This window comes from Conger conger, chromosome 16 (genome assembly GCF_963514075.1).
Source record: "Conger conger chromosome 16, fConCon1.1, whole genome shotgun sequence".
NCBI lineage: Eukaryota > Metazoa > Chordata > Actinopteri > Anguilliformes > Congridae > Conger > Conger conger.
Genome location: NC_083775.1, coordinates 9,905,607 through 9,915,960, shown reverse-complemented (window position 1 = coordinate 9,915,960; position 10,354 = coordinate 9,905,607).

The window sequence follows — 10,354 nt, the reverse complement described above, 5'->3', positions numbered from 1 at the left end:
TCCAAAATAAAAGTCACTTAGGTCAAATTTTTTCCCCATTCTGATGGTTGATGGGACATTAACTGAAGGCACAATGTACAGAGGCAGAAGAAAATAAATTGTACCACTGTCCAATGACTTCTGGACTGCACCATATATGCTCCACATGTTTTAGTCATTTAACAAGAACTTCAGTATTTTAATTGCACGGTATGTCTTGCCAATCTTGTTTTGACTGTAATTCATAGATGCCAGGATTTCAAGGGACTTGAAATAAAAGTGAAATAAATAAAGGTAGATTTAAAAAAATGTTCAGTGGTATTAAGTTACAGTTTAGAAGCTCTAATTCAGCACTAGATCTTCTATGTTGATCCTTCTTTGTGTGCACATCCCCTGTTACAGATACAGTGAACCATTATTTAATAAACAGCAGACATAATAAATATATTTTGGAAATGATATAGGCTTGTCATTTAATTCAATTAACTCGCTTAATATATGTGCTACACAAGGTCTTTGGTCACTTAACAAAGACAAGTACTTCACAATATGCAACTACACTCAAGGTTATATGATTTCCCAGCACTTTTCAGCAAATCTGAAGTAACCTTTTGGAACTGCTTAAAAGTATAGCCTAAAACATATTTTTGGAAAACAGATAATCGATAGTGAATACATACTACATTTCAGTACATGCATTAAATCCTACAGGTCAGAGACAATATCAATACAGATTTGAATTGGTACTCACAGCGATCACTTGCAGCCATTTCAGAAGATGAGAGATACCCAAAATGGTCCTGTGGGAATGAAAAGTGCCATATTTCAAAGACAAGCCTCCACCTTAAAATTTGACCTTAAATACACAGCATTATTACAACTAGCAAGCAGAAAAGGTTTATGTTTAATATATTAAAATAAGCTATTTTTGTTTAGTTGGTGTGTTATGTGACCATCAGATCTTCATTTTTTAATATAAGAATTATGTCTGCCCAGTATGGTTATACATTACATTCCAAGTAGTTACTTGTTTTATACAACAAATACACATTTTTCTCAATTTTATGTCAAATGTAACATAACACATTCAGGTGAAAATATTAGACCTTATGAGCCAGCCATGGGGAATGTGGGATTGTGTTTCCTGCAATTCGCAGTAGGTGTCACTAGAGAGTGGTTGGCGAATTGAGCGATGAAGGTTGTCATGAAACCATATGAATAAGCTTAGAACAGAGGGAGTGATGATTCTGGAGATGGCGTAGGGACCGATGAAATTGGGTGCGAGTTTGTGACAATCAGAGCAGAGGGGAATTCACCTGTATATAAAATATATAATACAGGCACCAAGATAACATACCCTACCAATTTTATAAATTCAGCGTTTAGTGACTAGGTAAACAAGACTTCATGGCATCTCAGTCAAACCCTAAACTAGAGATGGCCGGTAAATGTTAAGTCAATTTCCTGATTGCATGAGAATGACTCAGTCTAGAGTTCAGATGATTGGAATTCAAAACATGAAATCTAATGGAATTAGAACCACTCCCTCTGAGGCACGTACAATTTACAAGAAAGATCACACTTTATTTCCAGATGAACGATAATTACATAAGCAGTGACGAATACAAATGTATGCTTCTGCTGGATTAATAATCAAATACTGAAGTACTTTGGTATTTACTGATGGCCTACATAACACAATACCCAATGAAAATGTTTTGCCAATGATTAAATGTTTCTTCCTTCAGAAGGCACGCAGCGAACTGAGATCAAGTGAACCTCTGTAAATGCTGATTGGATTTATAAAGATCACACATAAAGCAGAATAACTTCAGTTCACCAGAAGGAATATATGAATAAAAAGGTATCACACTTTCATTCATTTTTCATACACTGTAAAGCACTATAACTAAATGAATAAAATTCTTTAAAATCACTTTAAAATCAATTTAACTTTTTATACAAATGAAAATGTATCTTTGACAAGACACATTGCTTGAGAGCAAAAGACACAAGTGTATAAACCACGTACATATCAAAAGAACACTAGCAACATCTAGTATCACCATCTTCTCTACTTTCATCACAGTTGTAGAATTGTTGCAAGTCTACTTACTGCCTGGTTTAAATGGAGTGTTCTGTCTTCAGCCGAGTTCCTGTGAATTCCGGTGAGTTCCTGTGTGCCATTGATTCTTCATGTAACAAAGAAAGCCTTGGATTATCTTCATGCATCTCAATTATGATGATTTAGTCCTTTTTGTCAGGATTTAGATACAGATCTAAGAAAAACAAGGTCCTTTTTTTACACTAAAGACACTTTAGGTAGATACCAGCAGCAATGAAGGGTTTTCAAGCTCTCCCCCCACTCTGTCACAGGACAGACACTTTGACTCTAACTGCCATATGGTGAAGTTGTTTAATCAGAACAAACCAGGACATGGTATCATGAACCAAGCAGCAAAAATAGAACTTGTTGAACTTGTTTGGCATATCAATGATTTTAAACAATGATTTTGAAAGCTCCAACCACTCCCTGTTTTCAGAGCTAACAGGAATGTCTCTGTTGACTGATCTGAGACCAGCTCCAAATGCACTGCTCTGGTTACAGCACAGGTGAAGAGTGCAATGTATGACTTCCTTACAGAACCATCTGCTTTCACATAAAGTGGTCCTGCAAAATCCACGCCTGTGACTTCGAATGGTGGAGATTCAGTGACTCGTTCTCTTGGTAAAGGCGCAGTGGTCTGCCGTCCAGCCTTTGCCTTGAATCTCTTGCAGACTGTGCATTTTGCCACAACACTCTTGACTTGCTGCCTAGCACGCATAATCCAGTATCTCTCTCTGACTTGTACTAGAGTGTCTCTTACTCCTGAATGCATCACCTTCTCATGACAGGACTGTATCAGCATTTCTGAGTATCTATGTTTGCTAGGCAGAACCCATGGGTGCTGTTCTCTGAATGTGAAGTTGGACTGTTGCAGTCTTCCTCCCACACTGATCAGTTTGTGTTCATCCAAGAACGGTTTGAGTTCCTTGATCTTACATTCATTGTTTAGGTTCTTTTCTGCCTTCAGTAGCTTGATCTCCTGACTGAAGCTCTGTTGTTGTGTTACTTTGACCCAGTACCTTTCTGCCTCGAAGAGCTCATCCGCAGTCAGTTCTCCTTGTGTCTTTGTTTTTGTTAGAGCATTTGTTATGAATCTCTTTATCCAGGCAGTCACTCTAAAGACTCTTCTCAATTTGCTGTATCTTGTTAGCTCCAACACTGGTGCAGTGAGATATGTATCATTTGTAGTGAGTTGTACAGTGACCTGTTGACTGGACTTGAGTTTGGTATTCACCTCTTCTGGAACATAGTCTTCATCAGTCTCCTCTGATTGATCGGGCAATATCAAAACACTGGGTCCGTTCCACCATAGCTGGCTCTGTGTCAGTTTTTCAACCGTCAGTCCTCTGGTAGGGAGGTCAGCTGGATTTTCTTTCCCTGCGATGTGTGACCATGACTCTGGGTTGGTCAACAACTGGATCTCGGTCACTCTGTTTGCGACAAACTGTTTCCATTTTTTAGCTGAGCTGCAAATCCACTGCAGCGTAATCATAGAGTCTGTCCACATTCATATATGTTTCTTTTCTATTTTCAGAGCGGTCATCAGGTTGTTTGCTAGTCTCGCTCCAATCACAGCTCCCATGAGCTCCAGGCATGGCAGCGTCATCTTTTTTAGAGGGGCTACCCTGGACTTGGACGTGACTAAGCTCGTTGTGGGTTCTCCGTCTTGTGTTTCACGTTGCAGGTAAGCTACAGCACTGTAAGCCTTTTCACTGGCGTCACAGAACACATGTAGTTTCAGGGCATGGCTGTTCCGTGGCTGCATGTCTGTTCGGTACCACCTTGGTATGGCGAGCTGGTGTAGCTGGTTTAGTTCTAAACACCACTGTTGCCATTCTCGAGTCAGATCGGGTGGTAGCTCCTCATCCCAGGAGAGTCCTTTCTCCCACATTACTTGAAACAGGCACTTGATCCTGACAGTGAAGGGAGTCAGGAAACCCAGAGGGTCATAGATCCGTGCAGAGGATTGCAGAACGCTTCTCTTTGTGTTCTCCTTCTGCTTTAGGATGCTCACTAGGGGCCTGAGGTCAAACGTGAAGTCATCCTTCTCTGGTCTCCATACTAAGCCTAACACCTTCAGCACTGCTCCGTGTGTCTCTGGTGCCAACTTGTGGTCGGTTGTTAGGAGAGTTAGTCATCCACTTACAGAGGTCCATGCCTGCGGTCGACAGCATTTGCTTAGCAGTGGTTGTCACATGGTAAGCCTCTTCAACATTGCGTGAACTTGCAATGAAATCATCTACATAGAGTGACTCTCTCAGCATCTCTACAACTTGTGGTTGTTCCAATTCATATAGTTTCAGGTGTTTCCTGATTGTAGCAGCGAGCAAGAATGGACTCGGGGACGCTCCAAACACCACTCTTGTCATCCTCAGCACTCGCGGCTCTTCATCTCTTTCTCCCTTTGGTGGGCCTGTGAGCCACAGGAATCTCACGGCGTCTCTGTCCCTATCTACTAGGGCTATCTGCAGGAAAGCCTTCTGGATGTCTGCCATGAAGGCGATCTCATGTTGTCTGAACTTAATCAGGACGTTGAGGATATCAGGATTCAGGTTCAGTCCTGTGAGTAAACAGTCATTGAGGGATGGACAGCCATCTTCATGGGACGAAGCGTCAAACACCACTCTCAATTTTGTTGTCACCTTGTCCTCTCGGAGTACTGCGTGGTGAGGTAAGTAGTATTTCACGTTGTCTGCACCTTTGTTGTCCTTTGGCACGTCCTCTGCTATATCCTGCTGTAAGTAGTCCTCCACTACTTCATTGTATCTGCTGTACAATGTAACATCTTTCCTCAGTCTTCTCTTCAGACCTTCAAACCTTTTCTTGGCGATTCTGTAGTTGTCTTTGAGTTCTGCTCCTTCTGGTTTCCATGGCAACTCCACCTGGTATCGCCCATCTTTGAAGGTTGTTGTTCTCTCGAACATCTGTAGAGCCTCTTCTTCTGCTGGGTTCTGTTCTTTCTCACTTGTGATACCCAGAGACTCAATTTCCCAGAATGCATTCAGTTGTTTGGAGACAAGTGTGTCTTCATCAAGTGGGATGAACATGCATGTTGCCTCGGCGACACTAGACATGGACACTGGCCCCTGAATAGACCATCCAAAGGTGCTCTCCAAAGCAACCAAAATCTCTGTCAGTCTCTCCACTCTGCCTGATACTATTTTCCAGTAGTAGTCTGCTCCTATCAGGACAGATAGCTCCTCAGGATCATCATCATTTCCTGGGAAGTCTGCTAGCTGCAGTCCCTTTCTCTTGAGCTCATGTTGAATGTGGTCACCAGGAACCTTCATTACCGCTGAGCACACCTGCGGGGTTTCTATAGCCTCTATTTCAATTCTCTGCTGGGGGTCCCAGACATTCTCCAAGATGACTTTCACTGTGTTGCGTCGTGACACTGTAGGGACAGAGGAACCAAACGTGTGAAGGGTAAGTGCCTCTTGTCTGATTAATGGTAACTTCAGGCACTTCACAAGGTTTTCATGGATGAAGCTCCTCTGACTGCCTCCATCTAGTAAGCAACAAGCTATCTTCCTGCCCGATGGGCCTTTCACCCATGCTTTAGCAGTTTGTAGCAGCACAGTGTTCTGTCCATCCGGTTTCATCTTCGCTGAGTATGGAATGACTGAGGAAACAACAGCATCTTCAGAAACAGTGTGGGGCTGCTCCTCACTTCTCTTGCCGGTGCACACAGCAATGTGATGTCTCCTTCCACATGTTGCACATGACACATCCTTCACTTTACAGAACCTTGCAATATGTTTCCGTCCTAAACACACAAAGCATCTCCCTATTTTCATTAGTTTGTCTTTGCGTTCAGCAACGTTGTGGTCTGGGCAATGTTCTGGTTTATGGTTTGTACTGTCACAGAATAAACAGTTGTGTGTCTTCTGGCTGGTTGTGTGCAGTGCAGCAGCAGATTGCATGCTGGGTCTTTTTGTTTTCACTTCATTGAATGAGCATGACTGCTTCCATGGCTTGCTCTCAGCCTTCTGTTGGTTAGGTGATTTTGTCATCTGCAGTGCTCTTTCCCTGCTCTGAACCTCCTTCTGTAGGAATCCAATTATCTCAGAAACCTTCCAATCATCATCTACTCCCCTCTGACGACTATATTCAAGAGCAATGTCATCTGGAATCATCTGTAGTACGATTGGGCATAGTAGGCTTCCATAGGTTTCTGACACTACACCCAGTGACTCCAAGCTCCTAATCTGAATCTCACATTCATCATATAGTTGCCTCAATGCATTCATATCAGAGGATCTCTTCACAGGAGTTAGGTTCAGTAGCTTTGACATGTGAGCACTGATCACTAGATCTTTCCTTCCAAATCTACTTTGTAGTAAAGTGATTGCACTTCCATAATTGTGATCTGTTATCATCAGTCCTGCTACTGCCTTTGCAGCTGGTCCGGTAAGATAGGTTTTCAGGTAAGTGAACTTATCTCGGTTGCACAGGGCATCATTCTTGTGAATACTCTCATACTGGCTCCAAAATTCCTGCCACATACTGACATCTCCATTATATTTGTCAATAGTCAACCTTGGTAGCTTTACTGAATGTCTCTGTGCTGATGAGACAGCTGAGTTAGCATCACTCACCCTCCGCGGCGATGGCTCTTTGTTCTTTATCATGCGCTGTATTTAGCTGTCACTTTTATCCAACGCGGCTTACAATTCATTAGGCTAAGCAGGGGTCAAACCCCCTGCCTGGGGTTAAGGGACCAACAGCTGGGGCTTGAACCACCAAGGCTATAGGCTGCCCAACTGAAAATGATGTCTGTGTGAGCCTGACTTGGGAACTGCTGTATATGAAGGACTAGCATTGGAGGGGATCACATGATCAGCAGTTTTCTCCAAAAAAGATCCAAATTGGGGAGAAACGGGGGCAATGATCATTTGTTTAAAAGGCTCCAATGTGCATGTTAGCTTTCTGTCCAATTGGTGCATTCCACATCAAGAACTTGATCTACACTTGAGTGAAGGTATGTTCCAGCTATCACAGGCAAGCATACCTGCTGCAGCATTACAATATTACACATGGTCCATGGGATTTCAGATGAGACTCTTTCGTGTATTTCCTTTTAAACTCATTCAATTCCTCTGCTGTTTGCGAGCATCATCTTCATATTTCCTCCTCATTTCCTTATTTTTTCTTTCATAGTCCTGTGCCATTTCTTTTTGTTCCTTTTCTTCTCTTTCTCTCCTGGCCCAATCTTCCTTCTTTCTCTTCTGTCTCTCTTCTTCTCGTTCTTTGTCAAATTCCTCCTGCAGCTTTGTCAGCCTTTTACCTTCTTCCTCCCTTCTCTGCTCCTCCTCTTTATATCGTCTCTCTCTCTCCTCTTTTCGTTCCTTGTCCCATTCCTCTAGTTGTTTCAACTGCCTTGTCTTTTCATCAAGCTCCCTCTGCATCATTCTCTTCTTTTCCCTCCTTTTTATTTCCTGTTCCCATTCCTCTTCTCTTTTCTTAATCTTTTCGTGTATCTCCTTCTCTTTCTCCTCAATTTTCTGTTCCCCTTCCCTCCTTTCTCTCTCCTCACGGTTTCTCCTCTCCTGCTCATCTCTATCCCTCTCTTTCTTTTCATCTGCCTGCTTTTTCTCAAATTCTTCCTTTTCTCTTCTTTGTTTTTCCATCAGCTCTTGCTGCAGTTTCTCCTCTCTTTCTACCCTCTTCTTCTCTTCCTTTCTTTTCCACTCCTCTCTGAGTCTCATTTTCTCTCCCTCTATCTCATCCATTTTCCTCTTCCACTCTAACTCATGTCTTCTGTTCTTTTTCTCTTCCTCATCTCTTCTTTCTTTTTCCTCCTGCTCTCTTTTCTTCCAATCTTGTAGCTCTTTGCTTAAATGTTCTTCTTTTTCTTTCAGCTCTTTTTCCCGATGGGTTCTTTCTTCCTGTTCTTTAAGTCTCTGCTCTTCCATCCTTCTCTTCATCTCTTTCATCTCCTCTTCATGTTTTGCCTGCAGCTTCTCTCTCTCTCTCTGCATCTCGCCCTCTCCTGCTCTCAGTATTCTCTCACATTCTTTCTTTATGGTCATTTCTGCCTCCTGGAACATCTCATTGGTGTAGCAGCCTCCTCCGTTCTTCTGCACCATCGTGTCTATCTTATCCAGCAGCTCAGACACTTGGGTAATGTTTGTCATGTCATTATTATTGAAGACATGAAACCTGTCTCCACAGGCATGAATAAGATTTTGGATTGTAGGGTCACTGCTTTGAAGGTAGCTTTCAATGAATTCATTTTTAAGATCTTCCCCTCTTGTGAACATGACTATGGTAAACCTTTCAGCCATTTTAGCAAAGGTACTCTTAATGAGCTGCAATGTGTCCTTCTCCTCCTTTGTGATTCTCCCAATCTGTAGCACCAGGAGAAACACATGAGGTCCTGGGGCCAAATAGGAGATGCATTTGGCTATTTCCTGCTGGACCACCTCATTAGACACTTCTGTGTCAAAGAGACCTGGTGTGTCAACTACAGCAACACGTCTGCCAGCTACTTCCCCTACTTTTATCTGACAGCAGGAAGTCACTGAGGTCATACTGGACTCAGACTGGAACTCCTCCCTCTGCAGTATGGTGTTTCCTGTGGCACTTTTCCCACTTCCTGTCTTCCCCATGAGCACAATCCTCAGACAGTCAGAGCTGTGATCTTTATCCTCAACCCCTGCAGAATAAAAAAACAGTATAAATCAGAAAGAAATGTCATTAAAAAAACTATTAATATTTCAGACTGCATGTTTGAGTGGTGTCAAACTGAACTGGATTCTCACACATAGTGAGAAATATGGCTTTTGTATACACATGCAATTAACACTGATGTTTTTGCACTATGTGGAGGTGGAGGTGATGCAGATGATTTCATAATAGACTGTAGCTGGCGGGATCAAGAATAAGTAATTGAAGTAATTTTTGATGATACAAATAAACAAGAACTCCATTCTGAATGTAGGCATGACAACCTTTGACAGACAAAATGCAGGTGGAAACGTCCTATATACTCCTATATTGCAAAGAATTGCTAAGGGTACTATACAATCAGTGACCACTTTCTGAGGTACACCTATACACAAGCTTGTTAATGCAAATATCTCATCAGCCTAAAAAGCATGCAGATATGGGCTGCATCTGAAATCGAATACTATCCTACAATTTAGTATGTCAAAATAGTATGTCTGAAACCATAGCTGCATAAAATCGTGCTAAAACTTCCCAGATGTCACACTGCATTTGGTGAAATATCATAGAGAGCAAGCACTAGACACTATGCTGGCATGAGTATCAGTGCACATGACCCAGGCACACTGAAGGACAGTGTTCAAAGCAGATAAATAGTTGAACAATTTAAATGTAAGTATTACCTTTAACTATGCTTTGCGGAACGCACTGCAGTTAATATCAATGGATATACAGTATTTGCCTTTGAAAATCTTACATCCTTACATCCTAACTCGCATGAATTAGATGCTATAGCAAAAGTGGCAGTGTTCTATGATGAAGTAGTATTCATGAAAAGCCATCTTACTTTTTACTCATACATTCAAATATTAAAGCGACTTTATAAACGTGGAGTGACAGTCTACATATACAGTGTGTGACTTCACATGCAGCCATGGTCTAGAGCACTGTTTCTCAAACTCAGTCTAACCACGACAGCAATCCCAAGCTGTTCATCTTTCTAAATTAGGTACTTGTGATGTTTTTTAGGGATTATTTACCCTCTTGGGCCACATTATGTCTAAAATTATGTTTAAAAATGTATGCCACAAAGAATAAAAGTCCCATGTTCACATTGTGATTATTGATCTATATTGCAAACAATCACTTCCAGCGAGTAACTGACCCTGATTCTGCAGAATTGGTGACTCCTGGCCATGAAAACTAGCCATTTGGTAGATAATGTAGGACGTACTAAGAAAACGAGTCAAAGCTGCATTGTGTCAATAGGTTGACAGGAAAAATGATGACAGAACAAATTAACGTCTGATGTAAAGTCCGATATATATATATCAAACTTTACATCAGACTTTAGTCTGAAAGAGGGTAAATAATCCCTCAAAACAAGTAACAAATTTAGAAAAATTGACATCTTGTTAAAAATCTGGGATTGCTGTTGTGGTTGGAATGAAAACCAGCATACACAGGGGGTCCCCAGGACCGAGTTTAAGAAACACTAAACTAGAGGTTCAGCTCTTGTTCAGACCAAACATTAGAATAGGGAAGAAATGTGATCTACAGTAAGTGACTTTGACTGTGGAATGATTGTTGGTGCCAGAC